This window comes from Acinonyx jubatus, chromosome A1 (genome assembly GCF_027475565.1).
Source record: "Acinonyx jubatus isolate Ajub_Pintada_27869175 chromosome A1, VMU_Ajub_asm_v1.0, whole genome shotgun sequence".
Classification (NCBI taxonomy): Eukaryota; Metazoa; Chordata; class Mammalia; order Carnivora; family Felidae; genus Acinonyx; species Acinonyx jubatus.
In genome coordinates this window covers 222,552,612-222,571,739 of record NC_069380.1, presented here as the reverse complement: position 1 = coordinate 222,571,739, position 19,128 = coordinate 222,552,612, and the positions used below count along the sequence as shown (strand labels likewise).

Here is a 19,128-nt window from a genome sequence, read left to right as displayed (position 1 = left end):
CTCAAGTTATTTATGAATGCAGTGAACAAACCCAGATTCAGAATGACTCCCGATTGAAGCCAGAAGTCAGTTTGGCTACATATGTACAAAGAAGTCTGCTGGACCCGAACCTACGGTCCAAGAAGTAGGAGAAAACACCACCCAGCTAATAGGAAAGGCCAGAAACACAGCACAACAGATCAGAACATGGAAGAGCTCCCCCACTTCCCCTGTGGGCCAACCCCTTACCCCCACCCCCCTGCCAAGAAAATCTCTAGAAATGGCAGAGAACTCTATTGGAACTACTGGACGGATGAAAAAGAGGCAGAAGGCCTGAAAGACAACAGACTGGAAAAAATAATAGGCTACTAAGTGAAGACAGAAAAGATCTCTTTACAAAATTATATTTAATGAAAAATGAAACACAAAGCACTAAGATATTCTTCCTAGGATACGGACCATGAGCAAAGTAAGGGGGCTAAAAAAAATACTGCTGGTCTTTCCCTAAAAAGGTGCCAGCAAGAAATTGTTTCTCCGCAAATGTCTATGAACGCAAAGGACATAAAAGCCCGCCATGCCTTCTGCTGGAAATCTGGCCCAGATACCTAAAAGCCAGAGTCACCAAGCTTTAGAAACTTATGGGAATCTGGTTGGAATCTTAATCTTGAGAGCCGAGGTCACGAGGAGAAACATGGCCATGTTTTTGTCAATATCATCCTCCTCCTGTTAGCTTTCCCAAAAAGGGAGTTAGGAGAGCCTTCTTTTCCGGTGATCGACATCCTTAGGATAAGCCTGCCTCCCTTCAAATTTCGACTTTAGAATGTGACAGAGTCAAAACGCAGTATAAAGACAAAGGGGCCCCTACAGCGTCTCTGCCACCACCACATGGTCCCTATTCCCACCAGAGAGCAGCTCCTCCTCCCGGGGTGTAGACCCAACACTATAAGCTTCACTCCCCACTTTCACGTCCAAACTCTCACACCCACACCTGCCCTCAGGCATCAGCTACCAATGTTGTTCCGCCTCCATCTGCTTTCCAGGGACAAAGATCAAAGATCCTGGAAAAGACGGAAACCAGCAACTGAGCGACCCCACGCACACGCCACGAGCAGACTGATAAAGAACGTGATGATGGAAATGTACCAGGGGACGGCCGCCCACCTTGCGGGTGTCCAAAAACCTAGAAGGCTGCATCAAACTCAGAGTAGTCCGCTCCCTCTCTCCGAAGATTTGCGTTAGAAACGAATTCATCCACATTCTTATCGCTCTCTCTATTTTTAAGTGATTTCTTAATGCTAGCTTACTCCCTCGATAGCTAGTAACACAGGCTACCATCGAGAGGACGGGAGTCAAAGAAATGCCCAACAGAATGGAAAATGATGCAGCTGCTTTGGGAAGCAGTCTGGCAGCTCCCTCCAAGGGGAAACCTAACGCTACCATACGTGCCGGCAATTCCACTCCTAGATGTACACCGAAGAGAGGTTAAATCAAGTCCAGGCAAAAGGCTGTACACGAATGCGGACAGCATTATTTCTATTTGTCCAAAAGTGCAAACAACCCAAATGCCCACTGACAGATGAACAGATGAAGGCCACGAGGCATGCCTGTACAATGGAAGATAATTCCGAAAAAGGAATATAGTACGCCACAACGCGGGTGGACCCTGAAAGCATTACGCCAAAGTCAGAACAGGGTCAGACAGAGAATACCACGTGTTGCAGGATTCCATTTATATCGCTGTCCGGAATAAGCAAATTTGGAGACAGAAAGTAGATGAGTGGTTGTCAGGGCTTGGGGGGTGGGTGGGGGGAGTTGGGGAGTGACCGCTCATGGGTTTGAGGCGATAAGATGTTCTAAAATGGACCGTGGTGATGACTGCACAACTCTGAATATACTAAAAATCCCTGAACTGTGCACTTTAAATGGGTGAATCCTATGGGGCGTGAATTATATCTTAATAAAGCTGTTTTGCGGAGGGTGGGGGGTGCCTGGGCGGCTCGGTCGGTTAAGTGTCCAACTCCTGATACAGGCTCAGGTCGTGATCTCACGGTCTTGAGATCGAGCCCTGTATGGGGCTCCACACTGAACATGAAGGCTAAGATTCTCTCCTCTTCTCCTCCTGTCCCTCCCCTGCAAGCACTCTCTCTTTCTGCCTCTCTCAAAACCAACAACAAAAAGTTGTTTTGCTTCGTCTTGAACAAATACTTGAATTGGGCACTTGGCCCAGAAGATGGCAGAGGAAGACACAGGAGCCTCCCCCTCGCTGTGTGCCGGGCCCACCTCCAATACTGAATGTCACCCGCTGGAACCCCCTCAGACATCCTGCCGACCACCACCCTGCTGATTAAAAGGCAGGCACCAAAGGGGTATGATGGAACCACAGGCAGAAATGGGGTGAAACGAGCATTTCTGGAACGAGGATGGTCAGCCTGCACACAAGTGGACCCACCCTGCAAAAACCAGGAGCCCTGGGCTGACCACAAGGCATTCTGGAGAAGAGAAGGCCAGGAGCAGGGGAGATGGCTGAGTGAGCGCTCAAAGGATTAGGCTGAGGATGCCCAAGTCTCCTTCGGCTCAGACCAGCCTGCTCACTGACCCTGTGCTCCCTACACTCTGGCTGTGCCTTCCCCTCACCCCCCTGTTCCCCTACTGCCCTGCTCCATGGATGTGTTTGCCATCTTGCCACCAGTCCAACCCTTCCTGGTTTTACGCTACTTGGGTAAAGAACTTCAACACTGGGGCGCCTGGGTGGCTCAGGCGGTTAAGCGTCCGACTTTGGCTCAGGTCATGATCTCGCCGTCCATGAGTTCGAGCCCCGCATCAGTTCTGTGCTGACAGCTCGGAGTCTGGAGCCTGCTTTGGATTCTGTGTCTCCTCTCTCTGCCCCTCCCCAACTTGTGTTCGGTCTCTCTCACTCTCTCGCAAAAATAAACAAAAAAACCTGCAACACTAACCCAGGGGTCTCACACGAGCGCCCGGTTCAAGGTAAAGCGCACTTGTGGCGTTCGGCCGGGAGAGTTCTTTATCATTCATGGGCAGGTATTTAGTGCCCAGACCCTGACCCTGAAATGTCTGGCCTCAGTTTCAGTGACCAGGGGACAGAACCCCGCACATCTCCAAATGCTATAATGCCCCCGGCTGGAAGACACTGGGATGCACAGAGCATGGGCATCTCCAGCGTAACGAAATCAGGCAAACACAGGCACGCAAAGCTACACCTGGGGTTTAGGTGGAAAACTCAGAAGTCTTGTGAAGTCACCAGCAATCATTCGCTAAGTCTGTCTTAGAGGCCTGTGCTTGAAATCACTTTATTAGGCATTATTTCAGATGACTGGGATATCTCGAAACACCACATTCTGTTTCATTAACAATAAGCGAAAAATAGAATCCTTTTGGCAGAGTAAAGGGGTCCTGAGCACCGGGCTGCATAATAAGTCAGGCTGGCATCTCCTACAAGGGCAAATCTGTGCACGTGGCTGCCGTCCTGGCATTGCCTGGGCACAAAGTCATGGCAGTCAGCTACCATTTCCTGTTCTAAGTGCAATGTCCCGTGACATCGAGAGACAGGTGCAGAGAACGGTGGGTATTCATAATGCCAGGTGGATGCCCATTGCTATAGGCTTCCTTTCTATCTCCCCAGCGGTCTTGTCACTTTCCACAACTTTGCCGGCACGTTTACGTGAAGTCCGGCAAAAAGGTGCCAGGCAAGAGATCCAATTTCTTCGCTTGCAAGGGACCTGAGAATAAGATATATATTTTTTTAAGTCTGTGGGAGTATTTTCTGTAAGATGGAAAAGGATCTGTCTGCAATTACTAGGTACGCTATTAACACTTACTAAAGCCCTCAAAAGTCATTAAATCGAGTTTACCGAGAATTTAAGAGCTACGTTAACAGATCTCTCCGTACAACTTTCTACGACAAGGTGTTTTCCATCTCTCCACCAGGACTGTGAATGTTAAGGAATCAACTGGTGCATTTGGCTCCATTTTTCTCTCAAATACAGTACTGACTCAGGCAGAAATGAGGCAAAACCAGAACTCCCAGGAACTTTGATAGTCTGCAGAGAATTCTACAATTTCGGATTAACTCTCAAACTAAGAACCCCTGTTTGGGATTCATCCTTGTTTTAAAAAATTCGCTGCTTCAAAACCAGTAAGTGTGAGAGCATCTAGCAACAGCCATGTGATCAATGGGTTTTTACAAGAAACATCCTTCCCCCAGAACGTACAGACCGGTAAGCAACCCAGACTGAAAGTCACATGGTAAATTTCCTACATCGGCACTGTGACTACCTCGGTGGGTGGCAGTGTGTCCCGGGAAAGCTGAGAAGTGACATTTAATTCTCCCATAAGGCGTTTTAGTGTGACGGTCATTGTGACTTAGAATCAGCACTGTTATTCTGCTTTTCCGTTTTTTCATTCTTTCATAAACATTTTTATTTGTAAGTACTCTCTACACCCAAGGTGGGGCTTGAACTCACAGCCCCAAGATCGGGGGGCACACGTTCTGTCAAATGAGCCAGGCTGGCACCCCATCGCCTTGCTTTCTGAACTGGGTTCTGCCATTTCCCTGAATACCTAGTTAGAAATGCAGAGCGCTGTGCACGGCCCCAGAAGAAGGAGCCTGGGTCGGTGTGTAAGACCTAGAACAAAGGCCAGGCTGAAGCTAGACCTGGGGGGTCATCCTCATCCTCCAGCTGTGTGGAGGATGTGAAGAATTACCAGAAGACGCTGTCACCTGGGCCCCCACCTCCAGTGGTTCTGATGGGTAGAGGTCCAGGGTGGGGCCAGTGAACTGGGTCTTGGCAAATCAGCTCAGATGACAGTGGGGTTGGTGACAACCAGGAACCACTAGACAGCATCTGAGATCATAGTCTCCCCTCCGGAGGACAATCTGAGAGCCCTTGCTACAGCCCCTGCCTGAGACAACACTAGGTAATTTGAGCAGAAGCCTCATAGGACAATGAGACCATGGTTAGAAAGAGCGTGGTGTGGTACCCCAGCCATGCTTAACAGATGCCGTTATTACTCCCAATACTATACTTATGTACCTACCCCTGTGTGACCGGGTGGGGAAAGCGAATGCAGGCAATGGGTCCCATGAAACAGCCAGCATGAACAGATGTGGATCTGAATTCAAGGACTATCAGCGCACAAGGAAGAATCTATAGAATATTTAAAAAAATTTTTTTTCAATGTTTATTTATTTTTGACAGAGAGAGACAGAGCACGAATGGGGGAGGGTCTGAGAGAGAGGGAGACACAGAATCCGAAGCAGGCTCCATGCTCCAAGCTGTCAGCACAGAGCCTGACGTGGGGCTTGAACTCACAGACTGTGAGATCATGACCTGAGCCGAAGTTGGACGCTCAACCGACTGAGCCCCCAGGCGCCCCTGAAAATACCTTTTAAATCACGCACAGGCAAGCAGGAGACAGCGGGGCCGGAAGTTAACTTTCATTTGAACGATGCTAATTTTTCAACTTTCTCCCAGGTAGAAAGGATAGCTGTGTCTCATGAGCTCCACGGACCGTCAAACTGGAGGAGGTTTTGTGGTCTGAGACACTAATAACGAATTCAGGCTGCCCTTCAACAAAGCCACGTTCTATTTGAACTCTTAACAATGGAAGCTGACTTCTACGCCAACTCTTCCTGCAAACTGTTTCTCATTAATAAGCTTTTTTGAAAGTGTGTCTAAGAATAAAGTCGATGATCTCTTTGTCCTGGCCTCCTTATTCCAGGCTCGGGGCCTTGGGAGTTTTGTTGTTTTTTGTTTTTCCCTAAACATGAGGCACACATGAGGCCACAACTAGGCACAGCCATGAGACTTCCTGCTGAGATTAGCACAGTATCTGATAACTACACAAACAGGCCTCAATCACAGAAGCTGGGAGACAAATCTTTCGGGAGTATCGTTAGCAGTAGGGGTAGGATTACATAACAAACAGAAAGTCAGGCGGCAAGTATATTCTTGGTTTCACAGTATACGGTCAGCCCTCGGCCAGAGACCCTCATAGGAAACCCTTCACACGTACGTGCACACTTTAGAAAACGTGTCCCCATACCTGTCGGAGTTTAAATGCATGTACTTTCTGATGTGTGCGCTGACCGAGCTGGGGGGGTTTAAGTCGGCCTGCCTGCCTCTTGCCAAGAGCTCTTTTGTTCAAAACGTACTGACGCCAGGCCTGGGCACTGTGCAAGAGGCTGAGAAGATACAGTCAAGAGAGGGAGCGGAGATCCAGGGAAGGGAAGAGGCAGAAATGGATCCTGAAAGTACCTTTAAAAGGTGCCGCACTAAAGGTGCAGGGGCAGACCAAGTTCACCAGGGAAATCACCTCCTCACGATGGTCCTGACACTTTAGTGATGCGACCGGACGCGGACAGGTCCACTTTTTGGAACCTTCCTAATCTATCCCAAGGCTGCACAAACACCTCCCACTCCCGGTCACAGGGCTGTTGGAGCATCAGAGAGGGTGGTTACGATGCACAGGTGCAGGGGACCGAGAAGCACAGGCCAAGAGAAGCAAGCACGGCTTGATGTGATTTAGCCCACTGGCTCAATCGTGAAACTGTCAAAGGCTTGTCTCCTTGAACAAGCCTGCTGTGGCTTCTGGTTCTGCTCGCCCTGCTTCCTCCCATGACCTCTGTGCTCTCAGCCCCGAGCCCATGGCCACACAGCCACAAGGCCCTTCCCTGCCGCCTTGGCAGCCAGCTGACACCACGCCCAGCTGGCCTGGTTCAGCACCCACCTTCCCGTGTCCCAAAACCTTCCACGTGCTCCAGTTAGAAACGTGCCCCACACCTACCCTCACCTTGGAAAGTGCTCCGCCAGGGGCGCCTCGGGGGCTCAGATGGTTAAGCGTCTGACTCTTGATTTCGGCTCAGGTCATGACGTCACGGTTCGTGGGTTCGAGCCCCGCGTCGGGCTCTGTGCTGACAGCTCAGAGCTTGGAGCCTGCTTCGGATTCTGTGTCTCCCCTCCTCTCTGCCCCTCCCCCCCCCCCCCCCCCCCCGTGCTCTGTCTCTCAAAAATAAACAAATGTAAAAAAAATAATAAAGTGCTATGGCAATGACCCACTCACAATATTCTTATAACCTGTACGTGCACATCTACATACACATATACGCAAATATCTCTATACACATATGCATATACATATGTATATATAATTATTGCCAATTCTCATCTGTATAACCTGGCAGATGCCCATGTTCCATCTGGCAATCAGCCCTCTGGGCAGGTGCTACTCTAATCCCGAATTTGTGAACAAGAAAACTAGGACCCAGAATGTCCTTATCGAAGGTCCTGTGGTTAGTACGTAGCAGGCAGGGCTGGGAGTCCAAAATGCCCCTCAGAGCATGCCAGGCTGCTGCCGGAAGTATAGGCCTGCGGACAAATCAGTGTGTGCGATACTTTCCGGGTTCAAAATACTTGTGTCATTTGTTTCCACAGGTCCTAAGACTCCCTTATCTAATGTTTTAAATACATTTTTTAGTTTTTTAAATATTTTTTTAATGTTTATTTTTTGAGAAAGCACGTGTGTGTGTAAGCAGGAGAGAGAAGGGGAGGGAGGCAGGAGGAGAGAGAGAGGGGGAGAGAGAGAAAGAGAGAGAGAGAGAGAGAGAGAGAGAAAATATATATCCCAAGCAGACTCTAGGCTGTCAGCATGGAGATTGACGCAGGGCTCGATCTCACAAATCACGAGATCATGACGTGAGCCAAAATCAAGAGTCAGACGTTTAATGGACTGAGCCACCCAGGCGCCCCTGAATATTTTTAAAAGTCACTCTTGTCCACCCATTGCTAAAAATCAAAATTAAAATGGAACAGCATTTTAAAACCGCATCCATGCTACGGATAATACATCAAATATACAGCGACGGGTAAAATTACAGATTTTCTTTTGTAAAGAAAGTAAAACATCCCAGACAACGACAACTGGACATTCACACTCAGCCAGAAAGCCTGCTGGTCTTCTGAACTCACTAACAGCTTCAAAACTGGTTTGCACAGGTTAGGCTGGGAAGGCTCAGCGAGGACACCGATAAATAATAATTACAAGGTTGCACCAGAACTTCAAATACTGAACCCATAGAGCTTTATTATACTTCATCCCAACAGACCAAAAAGACTGACCCACGAGAGGGAAAAAGTGGGCACGACAGGAAAAGTGGGTTTGCCCAAGTCTCCAGTCGAATCGGCCTCTGAACTAGTCACAATCCACAGTCCACGCTCTTATTCTCTGTTGCCTACTCCCCTCTTTAAACCTGGGGAGCTGTTTCTGTTTCCACCTTCTTTCCCCTGGGCATCCTTACAACGATTCCTTCAAATCATACTATCAGAAAACGATTTTCTTCCAAACAATTTTATCTACTTCTTTTTCTCTGAAGGATCGATTCCTTTTCCAGCTCAAGGCTGATCCATCGGGCTCCGAATTCTTTACGAAAATCACAGAAGAAACACGTTGCCCTGCGATCAGGCCCACAGCACACATTCACGCAGACCTTTCACTTCCACATAATTTGTTTTGTTTTCCTTCTCAAAGCACCCCTTGATGAGGTAGGTGGAACAGAGAACAAAGATTTCTGAAAATCGAGAGTATATCCAACGACCCACTACACTTTCTCCAGCAACTTGACTAACTGGCTCTTTGCTTTCTCCATATTCACAATCAAAAGGGGCAAATGCATAGTTATGAAAGCATGGCAAGGGGGATATTAAAAAACAAACAAGAAATCTTACTCAGTTGATCTTTTCGCTAATAAATTAACCTACCAGAACCAAATGGCTGGTTGGTTTTTTGTTTGTTTTTTGAAAAGCAAGAGAACCTGTATTCCACCACTAATTCTCAGTTTCACCCTGTATTCTAATTTTTGTCCTTAAAAGTAGGCCAACCCAACTATGAAATAAGGTGAAAGTCATAGCAACATTAAGAATCAGCGTGATACTGATTAGATCATTCTCGGCGGTTTTTAAGTCAAGGTCTGCAAAACTCAAAATGTCACAAAAACCCCAGTTAAGACACGAAGGGGCTTATGCAGTCTGGACAACGTGTAAGCTTTCCAGTAAGATTTTATCTGAAGCAGAGGGATTCCAGATACGTATTTCTTTTTTTGAATATAACCGTCTTAATTATCTTACCAAAACATGTAACTGAAGCCTTAACGAGCTGTATAAAAATAATCAAACCTTGTCCTTAAACGAAAGGAATGAGGGACCTCTGGATGGCTCAGTCAGCTGAGCATCTGACTTCAGCTCAGGTCATGATCTCACAGCTCACAGGTTCAAGCCCTGCATCGGGCTCTGTGCTAACAGTTCAGAGCCTGGAGCCTGCTTCGACTCTCTCCCTCTCTCTCTCTCTCTCTCTCTCTGCCCCTTCCCCACTCGCACTCTCTCTCTCAAAAATAAACATTAAAAAAAATAATTAAAAAAAAAGACAATGGAACTAGTTTTTCATAAAGCTTAATTTCCTCCCTTTAAAAAGTTATCCTTTATTCCGAGATCACGTCTTCCCCACTTTCCGAATGTTGACACTGTCTTTTAAAATTAAAATGATGGCAAGAGTTATTCAATGCCCTTACCTGACAATGTAAGAGACAGGATAACTATGTCGGTCTAGAATCTCTGGAGGCAGGAATCAGAAGGCCTGGGGACCACCGAGCTGCAGCACCCAGGTGAGGAGGGACATCAGATGCACCGATTGTAGCCAACTGTGTGCTTGGGTTGTATCGTTGCTTTTATTGTCAACGTGAAATGAGGCCAAACAAAAACACAAGCTCCTGGAGAATTAATTATAACATTACTACATTTAAGTGTCATAAGACTAAAGAGGATTTGGATGAAGGCTGGCTCGCACCAAGCTTTTTCGCAACACTGAAAACCACCTTGAAACCACTGAAGGGTGGCAGTCATTTCTGGGTGTGAGACAGTATGTTCTAGAACGAATCTGCCAGATCCCTTTTCTTCCTTCTCTCCCACACCCAAGCATAAAGGCTAACACCTGGCTCCCGACAGTCCACGACCATAAAAAAATTCTTTTAGATGTTGGTCATCACGGAACAGCCCAAGTGTCACTCACCAGCTCCCAATGCTGACATACTCTCAGTTCTTTTTGTCAAAGCAACTAAAACGGGATGGAGAGAAGCTGGGTGGGCACAACAGGTTTGTAATGAGCCAGCTGGCACTGAAAGGCGGGGAATCATTAAAGGACAGGGCGTGCCTTTGGGACGACACTTTCTTTTTTAAAAAAAAATTTTTTTAACGTTTATTTATTTTTGAGACAGAGAGAGACAGAGCATGAATGGGGGAGGGTCAGAGAGAGGGAGACACAGAATCCGAAACGGGCTCCAGGCTCCGAGCTGTCAGCACAGAGCCCGACGCGGGGCTCGAACTCACAGACCGTGAGATCATGACCTGAGCCGAAGTCGGCCGCTTAACCGACTGAGCCACCCAGGTGCCCCTGGACGACACTTTCTAATACGTGACAGGTGCTAAGCATACACAATGCCGACTCATCCCTAAGCACCCTCATATACCCCCCCTTTCCTCAAACCAACCCTGAAAGGTAGAACTGTCACCGTGTCACAGGTGAGAAAACAGACGATTAATGTTATGTAACTGTCCTGAGTTCCTCAGTCAGTGGCAGTCAAGCTGGGACCCTGTTGTCTTTATCACCAAAATCATATTTCATTGCGGAGATACGTCTCTTCAGACTACTTAAGATAAACCACTGCCCTCAACACAGGTTGCAGGGTGACAGAACTTGAAATGTATACAGTCTAGAACACAGCTCGTCTTCATTCCTTCATCCACTCACTATTTATTGAACACTTGTTAAGTGGCAGTGTCCTGGGAGGTGCCAAGGTGATGTAGAACAAAATAAACCCGGCCTCCGCCCTCATGGAGCTCAGAGCCCAAGAAGAGGGACACACAATAATCAAACACACTCCTTAATGGTTTTTTAAAATAGGAAGGCATCCAAATGGTACTTCCACAGGACTCATCTCCTAAAGACAATGTTGCTATTAGCTGATTAATGCTGATGAGAACCCAAATGAAAGTAGCGATCACAAAAAAGGAACCAACATCTGGGTCAGCATTTCTCAAAGTGAAGTCCTGTTAATGGGCATTAATTTTACCAATAGCTTCTTCTGGTGTTTGGGACTAAAGAGAGAACAGGAGAGGGGAGGGGAGGGGAGGGGAGGGGAGGAGAAGACAGGAGAAGACAAGAAGGAAAAGAGGAAGCAGGAAGGGAGGGAGGGAAGGAAGGAAGGAAACAAACATTACTGTAGAAAGTAAGATTAAATGTGCTTTTGAAACTTCTGAAAAATAACGTAGCCTTTCCCAAACTTGGGTTAGCCAACCCCCCCACCTACTTCTCCTGACACCATTTAGGACTAGTCAAGTCTTTGAGAAACACTAGTAGCTGATATCTATCGGCTACGAAGAGAAGGACCAGTCTCACCAGCAGACAACTCAAGAGGCTGGTGTCTATCTCAGGATCATCACCACCATTACTGGAACCAGTTGCCATGGCTGGTTACGTTGTTTAAATACAAGTCCTGGACGGTACAGATCAAGGCTCCTCTTGAGCTGTGCCTAAGGCACCGGCATCCCTCGTGGGCATGTAAGTTTTTTCAAATACATTTGGAAATAGGAGTATCACTTAGGAAGATTAAAATAATAGCAACTAGAGAAGCAGCACTTTCAGTCTTTATTTGAATGAATTATTTTTAAAGCATTGTTCTCCTCCCATTTTGATAACTGAAAGTAGCATCACTCCATAATCCGCACGTTACATGCATCTACAGATTGCCACGGCCCAAGCTGCAAACTGCTGGTCAACAGTGATTTTATCCCCGGCCCCACCCACCTTTTGAACAAAATGGCTTTTCCAAAGGTACCTAAAAATACACTCACAAGACCGCTTCTGGCATAATCTTAAGAGCAACAAACTCACACAGAAGCCAGTTATGACCAAATTTGTATTAACGACACAGTCTTCATGCCCCTAGAATAAAGTACAACTACACGAGCACAAGGTGGCAAAGAAAAAGGTCAAATCAGGACGATACATTTAGAGACCGATGCAGATTTTTGTGGTTGGGAAGAGGGACTTTCCCATAATACATTAACACCAAAATATTTCACGTTCTGACATTCTCTGATATACGCTGAAACCAAATCATCGCTGCGGGATCCAGACAGAAGTTAAACATCTGGCAAAAACAAAACAAAACAAAAAAAACCCCAGGGGCGCCTGGGTGGCTCAGTCGGTTGGGCGTCCGACTTCGGCTCAGGTCATGATCTCGCGGTCCGTGAGTTCGAGCCCCGCGTCGGGCTCTGTGCTGACAGCTCGGAGCCTGGAGCCAGTTTCTGATTCTGTGTCTCCCTCTCTCTCTGACCCTCCCCCGTTCATGCTCTGTCTCTCTCTGTCTCAAAAATGAATAAACGTTAAAAAAAAATTTTTTTTTAAATAAAAAAATAAAAACAAAAAAACCCCCAAACCCTAAGATTAACAACAAATTTAGAGAAACATCCAAATGGTGTTAAATAAATGTACTTATTCCAGAGGACACTTGTTCATGCAATATTTGCATTAGTAGACTTCGATGGAAAGAAAAAAAAAAAAAAACAACCCACCAATTTATGTTGTTCTTCCCCAGCTTGGTTTGAAATCTTCTCAACATCTCAAAGCAGCTAAGATCCATGCCACCCACACCAAAGAAATCAACATGGTAGACTTGTCCATCTGCCTTGACCTCAAAACAAAAGCCGAGTTGGCTCTTTCAGAGCCAGCGAGATAAAAGCACAGAGGGGCCCAGATGGCTCACACTTTATTCACACAAAGTAACTGAGAAGACGAACATATAAACTATTTATTCAGCAAGTCTGATCCCAACGGCAATTTGAGGCCTGGAATTTCTGTCAGACAAAGAGGGATGCTTTTAGGCGAGTAAAAAACTAATTGGTCTACACAGAGAGCCCTTGGAGTATTAGCCCTTCTGCCTAGCCCGACAATCACAGGAAAGGGACTTTCATCAAAGAACACCACCAATTCACCCAGCTATTTCTTATTTATATTGACCTGACATTAAACCCAACACTCCAACTCCCAGCTGCTCACTTTTTTTTTTTTTTTTTTTTTTTAAGAATTTTAGAGGGGTGAAGGCTGGCTCAGTCAGAGCGTGTAACTCTTGATCTCGGGGTTGTGAGTTCGAGCCCCACACTGGGTATAGGCATTACTTAGAACCATAAAAAGTAAATACATCGGCAAGGACAAAGAGGAGGAAAAGGTTGTGCATTTATAGGAAAGCACAACCTAACAGTAACACTGATACCTTAAAACAAGCTCTAAAAAAAGCTGGGGTTAGGGGACAAAGTAAAACAAACAAACAAACAAAACAACTCACCCTGGATTTTTCCTGCCATGTAAAATGACTTTTAATTAAAACAGCAGACAGCATAAAAACTTTATTTCTACCCTGGGACTGAACCTGAAGTCTTGCAGGGACAGAATGAAAAAGTATCTGTTAGGTTCTGGGACCTTTTTCTTACCCCTGCATGGTTTCACACTTTTTAAGGAAAAGTCATCCTTAAACCCAGAGGAGATGGTCCCTTAGGAATGAATCTCACCCCCAGCCACCTAGCTTTTATACCAGGAAGTCAGGTCCCAGACACTGATGGACCCCAAAATCGCTTCTGTCTATGCAACAGAGAAGTGGTAATAAAGATCCTCTTACATGACATTTTAAAAATCAGAGATTTGGGTGACACGTTTGTTATAAGGATCAAAAGAAGATCAATCCAATGAAAATACTTTACAAACCACACAGAGTGATATAAATGTCAGGCTTGTCCAGCACCTCCACACCACATTTGGGGGCTCACAGGGACCATGGGAGGTAGTGACCTTTTTGAGACTATTCAGATTTGCAGAACAGTGATGGTGATTTTTATTTCCTGAACTGGGTGCACCAGGAAGATCCAACCAAATAATGTCAACTTAGAAAACAAACTTTTAAGTATCAATATACAAACATGTGATATTGCATATAAACATATTACTTCTATGCTATTCTTCAATTTGGTTGAGGAAATCAGAAAAGATGTGCTCATCATTGGTCAGGATGGATGGACGGAGACGGAGATATAGACACAGTGAACAAACCTTGTAAGAACAGAGTCTTAAATAATTTCAACCACATTAAAAAAGCCACACACTCGAGGGCATCGGTTTAAAAAAAAAGTCACAAAGTAACGAGAAGTACAGTCTAGGTCACACCTGTGCTGTCACTGAGCAATTACCTACAGTGGCTTCACACTGGATGTAAAGAAACAGCTCTCTTCTCCTTCGCACGGGGAAAATCAACTCATTCACTGGGTCTTATTTTCAGTTTTATCCTAAGTGCATTCACTCACAATGGTTTACTGGGCAGCAGGTGCCAAAAATTTATTTATTTTTTTTTCTTTTTGCCTCTGGCTTCCAGACATTAATTCAATTTCTGAACGGGTTTGTGAAACCCAGCCATGAATCCGACAGATGGCGGCTGGTTAGCCCCTTGCCTCTTCCGGTTCATCTGGGTTACTCTCCAGGCCGGGACTGGCCGGCCCTCATTACCCTCAAGCAGAAGACAGCACACAGAGGGAAATGAGGCCTGAGCCATACAAGGGAAGCCCTCTGTGCCCACCGTGCTTGTTTTCACGCTCAGATGACTTGGACAAAGCATCCGGGGCCACGTCCACTCAACACACGAAATGACCCAGCAGAACGACGTGATCCGCTCCGCCCTTTCTTCCCCCAAATTACTCAATAAATGCTTGGCGTAAAATGACCTGTGGGAACCCTGGCATCCCTTCCAGGAATTCCTCCAAAGCCTCTGCCAGGCAGTCCTAGAGAGTAGCTGAGGGACAACAGTAAACTGTCCCTGGGGGGACCGGCAGGGGGCAGGACTACAAACAAAGTGGGGATGGTTTGAGACACCACTGAGAGAATCTCAAAATTCCATTGCAAACAGAATTCAGTATCACAGGTCACTTTTTAAAGTTACATCTTCTCTCTTTAAAAATTGTTCCATTTCTACGACATCGTCAAATGTCAAGGCGACCTACAGGGATTCTCAGCTGTGCTCCTGAGTCGGGACGACGATACAGTCTCACCTGTGCAAGGAAATATTCGTGACCGTCTGTCACCTGCTTAGAAGAGGCTGGAGGAAACGATCCCTGGAAATCCTCGGTTCTAAGATCCCTACATTCTTCCTTTTCCAGACAGATGAGAGGCCAACTATCTATTCTCAAAGGCGAAGGAAGCCAGCCATCCCTTCTGCTGTCCTTCCGTGCTGTCCTTGACATCCTCCGGGTCAGGATGTCCCTCCCCACCAGCTTTCCTAGCTGGGCTGACATCCATTTTCCCCAGTGGGAGAGAGGAGCTGGTCTGCACTATCAATGTAAGTATCCCATCCACTTACACTAACCTACTGGCCTCCTTCATGCCGTATAACCCACGTCCTGGGCTGCTTCTGTAGAACCCATTTCTCTAAACCTTAATGATCTTGCGGTCTTCCCAGAACTTTGAAAAAAAAGTACCCACTTTCAGATGTGAGAGCATAATTAGAAATAGTATCTAAGAAGGACACCTGGGCGACTCTTAAGCATCAGCTCTTGGTTTCAGCTCAGGTCATGACCGCATGGTTTGTGCGATGGAGCCCACATTGGGCTCTGTGCTGACAGCATGGGGCGTGGGATTCTCTCTCTCCCCGCCTCTCTCTCTGCCCCGCCCACACACGTTCTCACACTTCCTCTCTCTCTCAAAAAGAAATAAAAATTGTATCTAAGAGAAAATCTAAAGTGTTTTTTACAGTAAAATATCATCCTTACTTTTGGAAATATTACCTGTGTGACCCCTTATGAACCATATAAAAAGCGGGCTTATACAGCTGGCCATTCATTTTCTTTTATACTTTTCTGTTCTACCAAGTTTAAAATTTTTTTAACGTTTATTTATTTTTGAAGAAGAGAGAGTGTGTGAGCAGGGGAGGGGCAGAGAGAAAGGGAGACACAGAATCTGAAGCAGGCTCCAGGCTCTGAGCTATCAGCACAGAGCCCAATGCAGGGCTCGAACTCACAAGCCACGAGACCACGACCTGAGCCGAAGTCGGCCGCTCAACCGACTGAGCCACCCAGGCGCCCCTGTTCTACCAAGCCTCAGAAGACTATTCCTTTTAAATCAAATGTGGCATAACCATACGATGGAAAATTACCCAGCAATAAAAAGGAATGAAGTGCACACGTCGCAACACGGATGAACCTTGAAAACATCATGCTACGTGGAAAAAGTCAGTCACGGAAGATTATTTGCAGGATTTCACTTACATCCAGAACAGGCAGATCCATCGGAACAGAAAATCACTGCCTGGGGTTGGGGGTTGGGATGGGAGTGTTTAGGGGTGACAGCTAAGGGGTACAAGGTTTCTTTTTGGGGTAACCAAGTTTCCCAAACAGACTCTGGTGGTGGCAGTTACAGAAATCTGTGAATATATTAAAAGCCACTCAAATGTACACTCTTAACGGGTGAACTGTTGGGGATGCGAATCACACCGCAGTACAGCTGTTAAAAGAAAAACCATTCCTTTTCATTTCAGACCACGGCTCAAACTTGCGAGAGTTATTAACGAATCATATCATATCCTAGGTGCTCAAATGTGGCTACAGTCTCTTTTCCTCTTTTAGCTAAAAGTAACATCTGCAAACTATTTTAAAGTCTCCATCAAAGATAGCAACGAGCCAATAATGGATACTTCTGAGTCTGACTTTCCTCAAAAGGCGAGAATTATTTTCTCTATGGTATTTACATCATCCTACCATCGCGGACAACGACCCAAACGGAAACATCCAAAATAAGTATGCGGATCTGGATGCTGACGTCTCTGCTCACTAGTGCTAACCTCCAGTGAATGTTTACGAGGCCCATGTACTGTTTGCTGAGGCAAGTCCTCTTCGATGTAAGGAGGAAAAACAAAGAATATATTTTTTTAAGTGAATGATCTTCAAACTTTAATTACGAACGTTGTTTAAGTCAGAAAAAAAAAAATGCTAACATGGAAAAATCTGCTATTTTAATGTCCCTGGTTGATCACTGCTCGGGGAAGGAAATTAGGTTAATCGGACAGATTTGCCCTTCACAAAGGCATGCTTGCTGGCAATATGCCCCAGTGGCCTGATCTCTTTTGAGTCCTTCGTTACAAAAGCTTCCTGAAACTGAGGACAGCATATGTTCCAGGCCACGGTCACGGGAGCGAATGTTTCTCAGAATCACCCCGTAAACATCTGTCATTAGCTCCCTCTGCAAGAATAAAAGCAGATGCTTGGAGCAAGCCACTGTGAACTCCGACACGGCAGGAAGGTGGATCCATTTCAGAACAGAAGATCATTCCAGAAGACAAAAATACTTGAATTCTCAAGGGCTGGCTACTCAGTTACCCTTAGTGGAAGACTTAAAAATACCATTACGTTATTTAAAAATTATTACAAAAATGATTTGGAACGCCCCCACCGCAGCTAGATCGAAGACCAACTTGAACCTCTGAAACGAAGGCACTTGGAACTTCTAATACGGTCCACGTGCTGCATTTGTAAATGCAATGTTGCAGTTTTATAAGGGATTGCACAAGCCTGCTCTGAAGTCTTCATCTAGGAAACCCTTGGGGGATATCTGTCCCCTCAAAACTTCCTATGAATATTCCAAACCATCATGACACCCTGCAGTGCGCACTGCAGTCATTTAATCCTAAACAAGTTCCCTAAAATGTACTGACACAGATATTTGAAAACTATCAAAGGACCGTTGGAAATGAGGCATGTCAATGAATCACTGCAGCAAAGCAAAGGGAAGGGGGAGGTTCAAGTCTACAGCTGGCCTCTTGTCCTAGAGAGCCTTGCTTAAGCTCCCAGATTCTTTTTTTTTTTTAATTTTTTTTTTAACGTTTATTTATTTTTGAGACAGAGAGAGAGCATGAACGGGGGAGGGTCAGAGAGAGGGAGACACAGAATCTGAAACAAGCTCCAGGCTCTGAGCTGTCAGCACAGAGCCCGACGCGGGCCTCGAACTCACGGACCGCGAGATCGTGACCTGAGCCGAAGTTGGCCACCTAACCAACTGAGCCACCCAGGCGCCCCATGCTCCCAGATTCTGATCAGGGCCAGGACTAGGGGGAGGCAGGTGGCCAGGGTGTCCAATTTAAGGAGCAATCAACTGGGGGGGGGGGGGGAGGGGGAAGGGAGGAGCATGCAAATTCGTCCTGACCCTGACTGAGTGCTTCTTTATATTTTGCACTGAGCACCAGGCTTACCTTACCTTAGTCCCGGTCCCCTTCCTGGTCACCAGCCCAATGTTCTCTGTACCCGGGTGGCACGGAAAATGGCAAAAGGTAGTATATCAAACCAAAACGAACCGTCAAAAGCTTGGGGGGTCCTACCCACAGCTTCTAAATACAGAATCGCTCTCCTTCCTCTCTGCTTCTGGCATTTCCCTTAGAAAATGAGGGCTATGTATTTGCCCGGAATGACAACTGGTTAACCATTTAATTGCTCTTCAATATTAGAAAAGGCATCGGGGAGGCACCCGGACGGCTCAGTCAGTTTAAGTCTCCGACTCTTGTTATCGGCTCAGGTCGTGATCTCACAGTCATGGGACTGAGACCCACGCTGGGTTTGCACTGAGCATGGAGCCTACTTGGGATTCCCTCCCTCCCTCCCCCTCCCCCTCCCTCCCTCCCCCACTAGCTCTCGTTCCCTCTCAAAAATAAACTTATATATAAAAAAAATAATAGGCATTAGGTGTCCAAATCTGCACAGTAACTTCTGAAGGTTGTGTAAAGGCACCATCAAGTCATTTTTGCAAAACTTTTTGGAAATGTGCTGGGATATAATTAACACACAGCACATTGGCTTTCTTATTTTTGCTCTGCCTGGGAGTGGCTCTCCATTGACCACCACCACCCCCCAAATAGCCGCTTACAGACTAAACCATTAACAGGTGTTAGTATTTAAAACTAAGATGGCCAGACGACGTGTCGTTTTTGACAAGACACCTTTCAAGAATGCTTCCTTTATGGCTATAGCAGTCAAGGACAGTACCTGGACTGTGTGAGTG

The 19,128-nt window shown here is 46.3% G+C and overlaps 1 protein-coding gene across 4 annotated transcripts in view; it reads right to left on the bottom strand.

Annotated features, from left to right (window-relative positions):
- Positions 1 to 19,128, bottom strand: part of MYO10 (myosin X) — a 225,388-nt gene that overhangs the window by 143,293 nt on the left and 62,967 nt on the right. Inside the window, exon 1 of one of the 4 annotated variants that reach the window (XM_053201957.1) lies at positions 9,560 to 9,757. The exons of the other annotated variants lie outside the window; for them this stretch is intronic. The gene's annotated coding sequence lies outside the window, so the exon portion shown is untranslated. Of the gene's footprint in view, positions 1 to 9,559; positions 9,758 to 19,128 lie in introns of those variants that run through there. 4 annotated transcript variants of the gene reach the window in all.